We start from the raw sequence: 14,048 nt of genomic DNA, 5'->3' as shown, positions 1-14,048 counted from the left end.
GGGTTATGGCAGCGAGAGTGTAAATGCCAAGGCTCCATATTAAAGCCTCTAGGGTTATGGCAGCGAGAGTGTAAATGCTAAGGCTCCATATTAAAGCCTCTAGGGTTATGGCAGCGAGAGTGTAAATGCTAAGGCTCCATATTAAAGCCTCTAGGGTTATGGCAGCGAGAGTGTAAATGCTAAGGCTCCATATTAAAGCCTCTAGGGTTATGGCAGCGAGAGTGTAAATGCTAAGGCTCCATATTAAAGCCTCTAGGGTTATGGCAGCGAGAGTGTAAATGCTAAGGCTCCATATTAAAGCCTCTAGGGTTATGGCAGCGAGAGTGTAAATGCTAAGGCTCCATATTAAAGCCTCTAGGGTTATGGCAGCGAGAGTGTAAATGCCAAGGCTCCATATTAAAGCCTCTAGGGTTATGGCAGCGAGAGTGTAAATGCTAAGGCTCCATATTAAAGCCTCTAAGGTTATGGCAGCGAGAGTGTAAATGCTAAGGCTCCATATTAAAGCCTCTAGGGTTATGGCAGCGAGAGTGTAAATGCTAAGGCTCCATATTAAAGCCTCTAGGGTTATGGCAGCGAGAGTGTAAATGCTAAGGCTCCATATTAAAGCCTCTAGGGTTATGGCAGCGAGAGTGTAAATGCCAAGGCTCCATATTAAAGCCTCTAGGGTTATGGCAGCGAGAGTGTAAATGCTAAGGCTCCATATTAAAGCCTCTAGGGTTATGGCAGCGAGAGTGTAAATGCTAAGGCTCCATATTAAAGCCTCTAGGGTTATGGCAGCGAGAGTGTAAATGCTAAGGCTCCATATTAAAGCCTCTAAGGTTATGGCAGCGAGAGTGTAAATGCTAAGGCTCCATATTAAAGCCTCTAGGGTTATGGCAGCGAGAGTGTAAATGCTAAGGCTCCATATTAAAGCCTCTAGGGTTATGGCAGCGAGAGTGTAAATGCCAAGGCTCCATATTAAAGCCTCTAGGGTTATGGCAGCGAGAGTGTAAATGCTAAGGCTCCATATTAAAGCCTCTAGGGTTATGGCAGCGAGAGTGTAAATGCCAAGGCTCCATATTAAAGCCTCTAGGGTTATGGCAGCGAGAGTGTAAATGCTAAGGCTCCATATTAAAGCCTCTAGGGTTATGGCAGCGAGAGTGTAAATGCTAAGGCTCCATATTAAAGCCTCTAGGGTTATGGCAGCGAGAGTGTAAATGCTAAGGCTCCATATTAAAGCCTCTAGGGTTATGGCAGCGAGAGTGTAAATGCTAAGGCTCCATATTAAAGCCTCTAGGGTTATGGCAGCGAGAGTGTAAATGCTAAGGCTCCATATTAAAGCCTCTAGGGTTATGGCAGCGAGAGTGTAAATGCTAAGGCTCCATATAAAAGCCTCTAGGGTTATGGCAGCGAGAGTGTAAATGCTAAGGCTCCATATTAAAGCCTCTAGGGTTATGGCAGCGAGAGTGTAAATGCTAAGGCTCCATATTAAAGCCTCTAGGGTTATGGCAGCGAGAGTGTAAATGCTAAGGCTCCATATTAAAGCCTCTAGGGTTATGGCAGCGAGAGTGTAAATGCCAAGGCTCCATATTAAAGCCTCTAGGGTTATGGCAGCGAGAGTGTAAATGCCAAGGCTCCATATTAAAGCCTCTAGGGTTATGGCAGCGAGAGTGTAAATGCCAAGGCTCCATATTAAAGCCTCTAGGGTTATGGCAGCGAGAGTGTAAATGCTAAGGCTCCGTATTAAAGCCTCTAGGGTTATGGCAGCGAGAGTGTAAATGCTAAGGCTCCATATTAAAGCCTCTAGGGTTATGGCAGCGAAAGTGTAAATGCCAAGGCTCCATATTAAAGCCTCTAGGGTTATGGCAGCGAGAGTGTAAATGCCAAGGCTCCATATTAAAGCCTCTAGGGTTATGGCAGCGAGAGTGTAAATGCCAAGGCTCCATATTAAAGCCTCTAGGGTTATGGCAGCGAGAGTGTAAATGCTAAGGCTCCATATTAAAGCCTCTAGGGTTATGGCAGCGAGAGTGTAAATGCTAAGGCTCCATATTAAAGCCTCTAGGGTTATGGCAGCGAGAGTGTAAATGCTAAGGCTCCATATTAAAGCCTCTAGGGTTATGGCAGCGAGAGTGTAAATGCTAAGGCTCCATATTAAAGCCTCTAGGGTTATGGCAGCGAGAGTGTAAATGCTAAGGCTCCATATTAAAGCCTCTAGGGTTATGGCAGCGAGAGTGTAAATGCTAAGGCTCCATATTAAAGCCTCTAGGGTTATGGCAGCGAGAGTGTAAATGCCAAGGCTCCATATTAAAGCCTCTAGGGTTATGGCAGCGAGAGTGTAAATGCTAAGGCTCCATATTAAAGCCTCTAAGGTTATGGCAGCGAGAGTGTAAATGCTAAGGCTCCATATTAAAGCCTCTAGGGTTATGGCAGCGAGAGTGTAAATGCTAAGGCTCCATATTAAAGCCTCTAGGGTTATGGCAGCGAGAGTGTAAATGCTAAGGCTCCATATTAAAGCCTCTAGGGTTATGGCAGCGAGAGTGTAAATGCCAAGGCTCCATATTAAAGCCTCTAGGGTTATGGCAGCGAGAGTGTAAATGCTAAGGCTCCATATTAAAGCCTCTAGGGTTATGGCAGCGAGAGTGTAAATGCTAAGGCTCCATATTAAAGCCTCTAGGGTTATGGCAGCGAGAGTGTAAATGCTAAGGCTCCATATTAAAGCCTCTAAGGTTATGGCAGCGAGAGTGTAAATGCTAAGGCTCCATATTAAAGCCTCTAGGGTTATGTCAGCGAGAGTGTAAATGCTAAGGCTCCATATTAAAGCCTCTAGGGTTATGGCAGCGAGAGTGTAAATGCCAAGGCTCCATATTAAAGCCTCTAGGGTTATGGCAGCGAGAGTGTAAATGCTAAGGCTCCATATTAAAGCCTCTAGGGTTATGGCAGCGAGAGTGTAAATGCCAAGGCTCCATATTAAAGCCTCTAGGGTTATGGCAGCGAGAGTGTAAATGCCAAGGCTCCATATTAAAGCCTCTAGGGTTATGGCAGCGAGAGTGTAAATGCCAAGGCTCCATATTAAAGCCTCTAGGGTTATGGCAGCGAGAGTGTAAATGCTAAGGCTCCGTATTAAAGCCTCTAGGGTTATGGCAGCGAGAGTGTACATGCTAAGGCTCCATATTAAAGCCTCTAGGGTTATGGCAGCGAGAGTGTAAATGCTAAGGCTCCGTATTAAAGCCTCTAGGGTTATGGCAGCGAGAGTGTAAATGCTAAGGCTCAATATTAAAGCCTCTAGGGTTATGGCAGCGAGAGTGTAAATGCTAAGGCTCCATATTAAAGCCTCTAGGGTTATGGCAGCGAGAGTGTAAATGTCAAGGCTCCATATTAAAGCCTCTAGGGTTATGGCAGCGAGAGTGTAAATGCTAAGGCTCCATATTAAAGCCTCTAGGGTTATGGCAGCGAGAGTGTAAATGCTAAGGCTCCATATTAAAGCCTCTAGGGTTATGGCAGCGAGAGTGTAAATGCTAAGGCTCCATATTAAAGCCTCTAGGGTTATGGCAGCGAGAGTGTAAATGCTAAGGCTCCATATTAAAGCCTCTAGGGTTATGGCAGCGAGAGTGTAAATGCTAAGGCTCCATATTAAAGCCTCTAAGGTTATGGCAGCGAGAGTGTAAATGCTAAGGCTCCATATTAAAGCCTCTAGGGTTATGGCAGCGAGAGTGTAAATGCCAAGGCTCCATATTAAAGCCTCTAGGGTTATGGCAGCGAGAGTGTAAATGCTAAGGCTCCATATTAAAGCCTCTAGGGTTATGGCAGCGAGAGTGTAAATGCTAAGGCTCCATATTAAAGCCTCTAGGGTTATGGCAGCGAGAGTGTAAATGCTAAGGCTCCATATTAAAGCCTCTAGGGTTATGGCAGCGAGAGTGTAAATGCTAAGGCTCCATATTAAAGCCTCTAGGGTTATGTCAGCGAGAGTGTAAATGCCAAGGCTCCATATTAAAGCCTCTAGGGTTATGGCAGCGAGAGTGTAAATGCTAAGGCTCCATATTAAAGCCTCTAGGGTTATGGCAGCGAGAGTGTAAATGCCAAGGCTCCATATTAAAGCCTCTAGGGTTATGGCAGCGAGAGTGTAAATGCCAAGGCTCCATATTAAAGCCTCTAGGGTTATGGCAGCGAGAGTGTAAATGCTAAGGCTCCATATTAAAGCCTCTAGGGTTATGGCAGGGAGAGTGTAAATGCTAAGGCTCCATATTAAAGCCTCTAGGGTTATGGCAGCGAGAGTGTAAATGCTAAGGCTCCATATTAAAGCCTCTAGGGTTATGGCAGCGAGAGTGTAAATGCTAAGGCTCCATATTAAAGCCTCTAGGGTTATGGCAGCGAGAGTGTAAATGCTAAGGCTCCATATTAAAGCCTCTAGGGTTATGGCAGCGAGAGTGTAAATGCTAAGGCTCCATATTAAAGCCTCTAGGGTTATGGCAGCGAGAGTGTAAATGCTAAGGCTCCATATTAAAGCCTCTAGGGTTATGGCAGCGAGAGTGTAAATGCCAAGGCTCCATATTAAAGCCTCTAGGGTTATGGCAGCGAGAGTGTAAATGCTAAGGCTCCGTATTAAAGCCTCTAGGGTTATGGCAGCGAGAGTGTAAATGCTAAGGCTCCGTATTAAAGCCTCTAGGGTTATGGCAGCGAGAGTGTAAATGCTAAGGCTCCGTATTAAAGCCTCTAGGGTTATGGCAGCGAGAGTGTAAATGCTAAGGCTCCGTATTAAAGCCTCTAGGGTTATGGCAGCGAGAGTGTAAATGCTAAGGCTCCATATTAAAGCCTCTAGGGTTATGGCAGCGAGAGTGTAAATGCCAAGGCTCCATATTAAAGCCTCTAGGGTTATGGCAGCGAGAGTGTAAATGCTAAGGCTCCATATTAAAGCCTCTAGGGTTATGGCAGCGAGAGTGTAAATGCCAAGGCTCCATATTAAAGCCTCTAGGGTTATGGCAGCGAGAGTGTAAATGCCAAGGCTCCATATTAAAGCCTCTAGGGTTATGGCAGCGAGAGTGTAAATGCCAAGGCTCCATATTAAAGCCTCTAGGGTTATGGCAGCGAGAGTGTAAATGCTAAGGCTCCGTATAAAAGCTAAAATCTTAAGTAGTGTGTGTGTGTGTTTCAAGTTTTGTTTATGTTACGTGCACAAGTACAGTGAAATGCCTTTCTTGCAAGCTCTAAACCCAACAGTGCAGTAATCAATAACAAAGCGATACTAAAAATAACACAAGGTTGAGCAAAACCCAACGTGAACTAAAAATAACACAAGGTTGAGCAAAACCCAACGTGAACTAAAAATAAGAGCTTAGAACAGGAGAAGGTCAGAAGCTGTAGTCAAGCTGTAGTCAAGCTGTATCAAGCTGTAGTCAAGGGACTATGAAGTCCTTCTTACATCAGTCGATGTCACAAAGTGCTGTACAGAAACCCAGCCTAAAACCCCAAACAGCAAGCAATGCAGATGTAGAAGCACGGGTGGCTAGGAAAAACTCCCTAGAAAGGCAGGAACCTAGGAAGAAACCTAGAGAGGAACCAGACTCAGAGGGGTGGCCAGTCCTCTTCTGGCTGTGTCGGGTGGAGATTACAAGAGTACATGGCCATTAAGGCCAGATGGTTCTTCAAGATGTCCAAACATTCATAGATGATCAGCAGGGTCAAATAGTAATCAGTGGTTGTCGAGGGTGCAACAGGTCAGTACCTCAGGAGTAAATGTCAGTTGGCTTTTCATAGCCGAGCATTCAGAGGACGAGACAGCAGATGCGGTAGAGAGTCGAAAACAGCAGGTCCAGAACAAGGTAGCACGTCAGGTGAAGGGTCAGGGTCAGGGTTCTCTAGCCACAGCCAGAACAGTTGAAACTGGAGCAGCAACACGACCAGATGGACTGGGAACAGCCAGGAGTCATCAGGCCAAGTAGTCCTGAGGCATGTTCCTGGGGCTCAGGTCCTCCCGTAGGGGAGGGAGAGAGGAGAGAGAAAATTAGAGGGAGCATACTAAAATTCACACAGGACACCAGCTAATGACACCAGATATAACAGACTGACCCTAGCCCCGGGGCACATAGACTATTGCATCATAGATACTGTCCTCCAGCTGTATAAAAACAAGGTAGAGCTGATGCACACAGCACTGATTACATCATCAATGGCGGTTATGTGAAGACCTGTAGTCTTTACTAAGATCTTTGTCCCAGATCTTTAAACTTTTATTTAGCGAGCTGGACCCTGGTTCTCATGTGCTTTAAACAAACCATCGTACTGTCCAGTGACTCCTCTCACTGCTATGGTATGCATGGTTATGATAGTCAGAGATGAGTGGCTGAAGTTTGAACCAAATGTTACAAGCAGCACTGTAGCTTCAGGTCAACATATGAATTAAGTTCTTACTGGAACTCTCGTCCCACCTGAGGGGTAGTGAAACCACAGCAGACTGGTTGTTGTTCAGGTAGTGTAACCACAGCAGACTGGTTGTTGTTCAGGTAGTGAAACCACAGCAGACTGGTTGTTGTTCAGGTAGTGTAACCACAGCAGACTGGTTGTTGTTCAGGTAGTGAAACCACAGCAGACTGGTTGTTGTTCAGGTAGTGAAACCACAGCAGACTGGTTGTTGTTCAGGTAGTGTAACCACAGCAGACTGGTTGTTGTTCAGGTAGTGAAACCACAGCAGACTGGTTGTTGTTCAGGTAGTGAAACCACAGCAGACTGGTTGTTGTTCAGGTAGTGAAACCACAGCAGACTGGTTGTTGTTCAGGTAGTGAAACCACAGCAGATTGGCTGTTGTTCAGGTAGTGAAACCACAGCAGATTGGTTGTTGTTCAGGTAGTGAAACCACAGCAGACTGGTTGTTGTTCAGGTAGTGAAACCACAGCAGACTGGTTGTTGTTCAGGTAGTGTAACCACAGCAGACTGGTTGTTGTTCAGGTAGTGAAACCACAGCAGACTGGTTGTTGTTCAGGTAGTGAAACCACAGCAGACTGGTTGTTGTTCAGGTAGTGTAACCACAGCAGACTGGTTGTTGTTCAGGTAGTGAAACCACAGCAGACTGGTTGTTGTTCAGGTAGTGAAACCACAGCAGACTGGTTGTTGTTCAGGTAGTGAAACCACAGCAGACTGGTTGTTGTTCAGGTAGTGAAACCACAGCAGATTGGCTGTTGTTCAGGTAGTGAAACCACAGCAGATTGGTTGTTGTTCAGGTAGTGAAACCACAGCAGACTGGTTGTTGTTCAGGTAGTGAAACCACAGCAGACTGGTTGTTGTTCAGGTAGTGAAACCACAGCAGACTGGTTGTTGTTCAGGTAGTGAAACCACAGCAGACTGGTTGTTGTTCAGGTAGTGAAACCACAGCAGATTGGCTGTTGTTCAGGTAGTGAAACCACAGAAGACTGGTTGTTGTTCAGGTAGTGAAACCACAGCAGATTGGCTGTTGTTCAGGTAGTGAAACCACAGCAGACTGGTTGTTGTTCAGATTCTTATCTGCAGACTTAATAGCATTGGCTTCTCAAATGACTACCTTGCATGGTTCACCAACTACTTCGCAGATAGAGTTCAATGTGTCAAATCGGAGTGCCTGTTGTCCGGACCTCTGGCTATCTCTATGGGGGTGCCACAGAGTTCAATTCTCGGGCCAACTATTTTCTCTGTACATATCAGTGATGTTGCTCTTGCTGCTGGTGATTATCTGATCCACCTCTACGCAGACGACACCATTCTGTATACATCTGGTCCTTCTTTGGACACTATGCTAACAAACCTCCAAACGAGCTTCAACGTCATACAGCACTCCTTCCGTCGCCTCCAACTGCTTTTAAATGCAAGTAAGACTAAGTGCATGCTCTTCAACCGATTGCTGCCCACACCTCCTGCCCGACTAGCACCACGACTCTGGACGGATCTGACTTAGATATGTGGACAACTGCGAAATACCTAGGTGTCTGGTTAGACGGTAAACTCTCCTTCCATACTCACATTAAGCATCTCTAATCTAAAATGTAATCTAGAATCTGCTTCCTATTTTGCAACAAAGCCTCCTTCACTCATGCCGCCAAACTTACCCTCGTAAAACTGACTATCCTACCGATAATAAACTTTGCCGATGTCATTTACAAAATACCCCCCAACACTCTACTCAGCAAACTGGATTTAGTCTATTACAGTGCCATCCGTTTTATCACCAAAGCCCCATATGCCACCCATCACTACGACATGTATGCTCTTGTTGGCTGACCCTCACTACATATCTGTTGCCAAACCCACTGGCTCCAGGTCATCTATAAGTCTTTGCTAGATAAAGCCCCATCTTATCACTATGGCCTATTTATTGCCTTACCTCTATTATCTTACCTCATTTGCACACACTGTATATATACTTTATATACTGTATTTTTGACTGTATGTTTGTTTATTCCATGTGTAACTCTGTGTTGTTGTATGTGTCAAACTGCTTTGCTTTATCTTGGCCAGGTTGCAGTTGTAAATAAGAACTTGTTCTCAACTAGCCAACCTGGTTAAATAAAGGTAAAATAAATAAAAAATCAGCCAGAAACGTTGCACACACACTTCTGCCATCTTGTGGACAGCATCTTACACATAGAATCCTATCTCGTTGTGTGGCCTTTCTCTTGCATTTTAAAGATGATGGGAAAAACTCATGTTTTTGTTTGTATTATCTTTTACCAGATCTAATGTGTTATATTCTCCTACATTAATTTCACATTTCCACAAACTTCATTGTTTCCTTTCAAATTGTATCAATAATATACATATCCTTGCTTCCGGGTCCTGAGTTATCGGCAGTTAGATTTGGGTACTGTATGTTATCCTCAAGAGATGCTTTGGTAGGCTGGACACAACATTTTTAACAATGCTTTTTTCATAATATTACCATATGTCCCAGTTGCTTGCCATAGTTTTGAAGTAGTAGCAAAAAAACAGGCCTCATTTTAGTGCATTTTGCACCCTGCCAGCTCCTATGAGTTCTATTGAGCAGCGTAGCACCAAATCTCCTTCCGAACATTCTGTTCCCAGCCAATGTTCTGCATCCCAACGCCAGCTTCACTATTGTTGACAATAAGATCTGCCTGTGTTAACCTTGCAGTCTTACCTCAGGTAACTTATTATTAACAAGGTTATGGCTACTTGATGTACAAGCACCCTTTTTGCCTGGTTACACATTGTGGTGAGCCAATGTGTTACCGATGGCTGGCGCGTATCGATTAAATGTTAAACCTTTTTTTTTCTTCAGAAAAAGCTGTAAAACAAAATGTATGTCCCTGTCCTCTTTTTCAAGATGTGGCCAATTTTAAACAGCCAGACACATTTTTTAAATGAAGAAATAACCTTTTTTTTTTAAATGATTTGTAGTTTATAAATGGCTGCTGGGTAATTTGATATGCTTTGAAATTTGTTTATTTGTAGGCATCGAATTGAGCGAATGCTGCGCATCTTCACTGAGTTGAACAACTAAATGGATGGGTCTAGCTCATTGATTTGTATATCTGACGCAGATTATGAGCCTAGCAAGTGTCGCAAATGAGGTATGTAGTACCCACAGAAGGCTACAAGGAGGAGCAAGAGAGCTGGAAATCCATATAGTTTTGTTGCATTAAAAACCCTAAACCTACGTATAACCTAATTTAGCCTTAACCCTAATTTTAGCGTGGGGTAGAACACTTTTAACCCTAATTTTAGGGTAGGGTAGAACACTTTTAACCGTAATTTTAGCATTGAGTAGAACACTTTTATCCCTAATTTTAGGGTAGGATAGAACACTTTTAACCCTAATTTTAGCGTAGGGTAGAACACTTTTAACCCTAATTTTAGAGTAGGGTAGAACACTTTTAACCCTAATTTTAGGGTAGGGTAGAACACTTTTAACCCTAATTTTAGGGTAGGGTAGAACACTTTTAACCCTAATTTTAGGGTAGGGTAGGGTAGTTATAATATTAGATTAGTAAATAACATTATAACACTAAATAGCATTATGATATTTTTCCTAATCAAAAGCTATTTAAAATGTTGCTGTCTTTATTTTTATTTTTTATTTATTTTTGCCAGGTAGAACACTTGATCATCAAGCTATATGTGATGTTTTATTTGAAACAGGTGTGACCTAGTAACCTCTATGTGGAAGTACAGCAATTGGCGTGGGATAGGAGGGGCAGGTCTGAGACTGATCTCAGGAACTAATAAGAAAAATACCCTTTATTTCTCAGCTGCCTCACCATAGTCTTTATGTGAATTAATAACTTTGAATTGCTCAATATTTCCAATAGATGGCAGCATGAGACCATGATGCATCAGTTATGGGCTATAGCAGCAATATGAATGACATGAAATTGCAACCAAAGACTATATGTCCCATTATTTTCTAAAATGGTTACTCATTACTTTACAGTTATATCTGTCTATCTCGTATGAGGCCTGTGATGCTTTTGGGAGAGCAAAAATGTACTATCTATAGCAGGTGTTGAACACCGGCTAACTAATCACTAGTCAGATGCACTAACCCCAACTCTAGTAAACATATATTATATATTAATCTTCATATCTCATATGACACTGCGAGCATACACCCTCTGAGTAGAAAACAATAAAGTACATCTCGCGGTCAGCACATTTTTCCTCAACATGTTCCTCACTTGTGCGAGAAGCGGAGTGCTCACTGCCGCTGACAGCACAAGCTTTTGTCGTGGCTTGTTGAGTTGATCATGGGTATGAGACACGTGAACATGCCAGTTGGCTACTTGTGTGAGAAGGCAGGGCGGGTCGATGCTGGTTGATGAATTTGACAATGGTATGAGACATGTGAACATGCCAGTTGGCTACTTGTGTGAGAAGGCAGGGCGGGACGATGCTGGTTGATGAATTTGACAATGGATGAACTAGGAAAATAAGTTTCTCGACCAGAGGTGACTGAATTAATGTTAAAGATTATTGATCATAGTTATTTAACTATACATTCATATACACACTACCTCAATTGGGCCGACCAACCAGTGCTCCGGCACATTGGCTAACCAGGCTATCTGCAATGTGTCCCACCACCCGCCAACCCCTCTTTTACGCTACTGCTACTCTCTGTTCATCATATATGCATATTCACTAACCATATCTACATGTACATACTACCTAAATCAGCCTGACTAACCGGCGTCTTATAGCCTCGCTACTGTATATTGCCTCTCTACTGTATATAGCCTTGCTACTGTATATAGCCTCTCTACTGTATATAGCCTCTCTACTGTATATAGCCTCTCTACTGTATATAGCCTCTCTACTGTATATAGCCTCTTTACTGTATATAGCCTCTCGACTGTATATAGCCTCTCTACTGTATATAGCCTCTCTACTGTATATAGCCTCTCTACTGTATTTAGCCTGTCTTTTTACTGTTGTTTATATTTCTTTACCTACCCATTGTTTACCTAATACCTTTTTTGCACTATTGGTTTGAGCCTGTAAGTAAGCATTTCACTGTGAGGTCTACTACACCTGTTGTATTCAGCATTTTACTGTGAGGTCTACTACACCTGTTGTATTCGACATTTCACTGTGAGGTCTACTACACCTGTTGTATTCAGCATTTCACTGTGAGGTCTACTACACCTGTTGTATTCAGCATTTCACTGTAAGGTCTATTACACCTGTTGTATTCAGCATTTCACTGTAAGGTCTACTACACCTGTTGTATTCAGCATTTCACTGTGAGGTCTACTACACCTGTTGTATTCAGCATTTCACTGTGAGGTCTACTACACCTGTTGTATTCAGCATTTCACTGTAAGGTCTATTACACCTGTTGTATTCAGCATTTCACTGTCAGGTCTACTACACCTGTTGTATTCAGCATTTCACTGTGAGGTCTACTACACCTGTTGTATTCAGCATTTCACTGTAAGGTCTACTACACCTGTTGTATTCAGCATTTCACTGTGAGGTCTACTACACCTGTTATATTCAGCATTTCACTGTGAGGTCTACTACACCTGTTGTATTCAGCATTTCACTGTGAGGTCTACTACACCTGCTGTATTCGGCGCACGTGACAAATAAACTTTGATTTGAAATGGTAATAAATGGTAATACATGGTAATAAATGGTAATAAATGGTAATAAATGGTAATAAATGGTAATAAATTGTAATAAATGGTATTAAATGGTAATAAATGGTAATAAATGGTATTAAATGGTAATAAATGGTATTAAATGGTAATAAATGGTATTAAATGGTAATAAATGGTAATCTACTATAATTTTGAAACATGAGAATACAAATAGTATAATAATAATAATAATAAACATGTATCATCATTATAGTAATAAACAGTCATCTGTTAAATGAAGTTTTGGTCCTTCCTCGTGCGTTAGCAGTGTGGAAAGGGACAGAAAAAAGCTTGTGGAGGAGTTTTTATGTGAGGGTGAAGGGGGGAGTGGTGTGTTCAAGAGAAAACGGATCTTCTGAGATTTCATTCGTTGTGCTGCCGATATTATTTAGCAACTGCAAATCATTTTTTTCGAAGCCATGTCGTCATCTGACCATCAATTTCTATACCTTGTATACCTAGTAATTACTCAGAATTGCAATATATACAATATGTGTTAGTTAATTTGATCACTTAAAAGCATAAAATAGCCATTTACCACATTACAATGAACAATGCAACAATGGTCCATATACCCTTAAACCAAAAACACCATACATTTAGTTAATTATAAAAAATCAAACCCTTTCTTAAATGCCAATCAGCAGTTGGAAAAAATAACAATGTGGTCTCCTGACACTGTTTTGCTAAAAGCTGGAATTGGGCTGGAGAAATGTAACCACTAAAATGTATGGACAGGATTATGGATGCAAGGACTGACCATCCATGGTACAAAAATGATAGTTTAACCATGTTATGAGACTATACAGGACTGACCATCCATGGTACAAAAATGATAGTTTAACCATGTTATGAGACTATACAGGACTGACCATCCATGGTACAAAAATGATAGTTTAACCATGTTATGAGACTCTACAGGACTGACCATCCATGGTACAAAAATGATAGTTTAACCATGTTATGAGACTCTACAGGACTGACCATCCATGGTACAAAAATGATAGTTTAACCATGTTATGAGACTCTACAGGACTGACCATCCATGGTACAAAAATGATAGTTTAACCATTTTATGTTAACCAGTTTTATTTATTTATTTATTTATTTACAAACATTGGAGTAAAACAAGCTTGCATTTTGGGTTCTGATAGAGAATGACACTTGAACAAAGCTCATAAGTTATATTATTTTCTGAATCAATGAGTTAGATATAATTCATGTATAAGTAAAACAATTGATGTAACTGTTGATTCACCTTTAACATAAACACACACTGGAAATTAGATGTGTATTTATCTCTGTCTTTGGTAGATCTTCAGAGCCTTTGATTTGATTTTAGAAGTGTGCTACCTGTGTCACGCCCTGACCATAGTTTACTTTGTATTTTCTATGTTTTGATTGGTCAGGGTGTGATCTGAGTGGGCATTCTATGTTTCATGTCTTGTTTGTCTATTTCTATGTTCAGCCTGATATGGTTCTCAGTCAGAGGCAGGTGTTCGTCATTGTCTCTGATTGGGAACCATATTTAGGTAGCCTGGGTTTCACTGTGTGTTTGTGGGTGATTGTTCCTGTCCTTAGTGTCCTGATGTCATTGTTCTGTGTTAGGATACACAAGTATAGGCTGTTTCGGTTTTCATTAAGTTTATTGTTTTGATAGTGTTTGTATTTAGATTCGTGTTGCTATAGTCACAATAAACATGGATCGTAATCTACACGCCGCATTTTGGTCCGACTCTCCTTCTCACCAAGAAAACCGTTACAACCTGTTTGCCATGTAATCAGAGAATTAGAATAATGTGAATAATGAAAAGTGAAGTTAATGTTCAAACCTCAAAATGTTGAACACAAAAAAAGGCAAATGGTAGCAGATAAATAGTAAGCTGATTAAATAAGACTGCTTTTTAGACATTCCTATTTCCCCAACGTAAAGGCCATGTCTGTTTACTT

This window comes from Oncorhynchus mykiss, chromosome 24 (assembly GCF_013265735.2).
Source record: "Oncorhynchus mykiss isolate Arlee chromosome 24, USDA_OmykA_1.1, whole genome shotgun sequence".
NCBI lineage: Eukaryota > Metazoa > Chordata > Actinopteri > Salmoniformes > Salmonidae > Oncorhynchus > Oncorhynchus mykiss.
Note: the sequence above shows the minus strand (reverse complement) of the source record.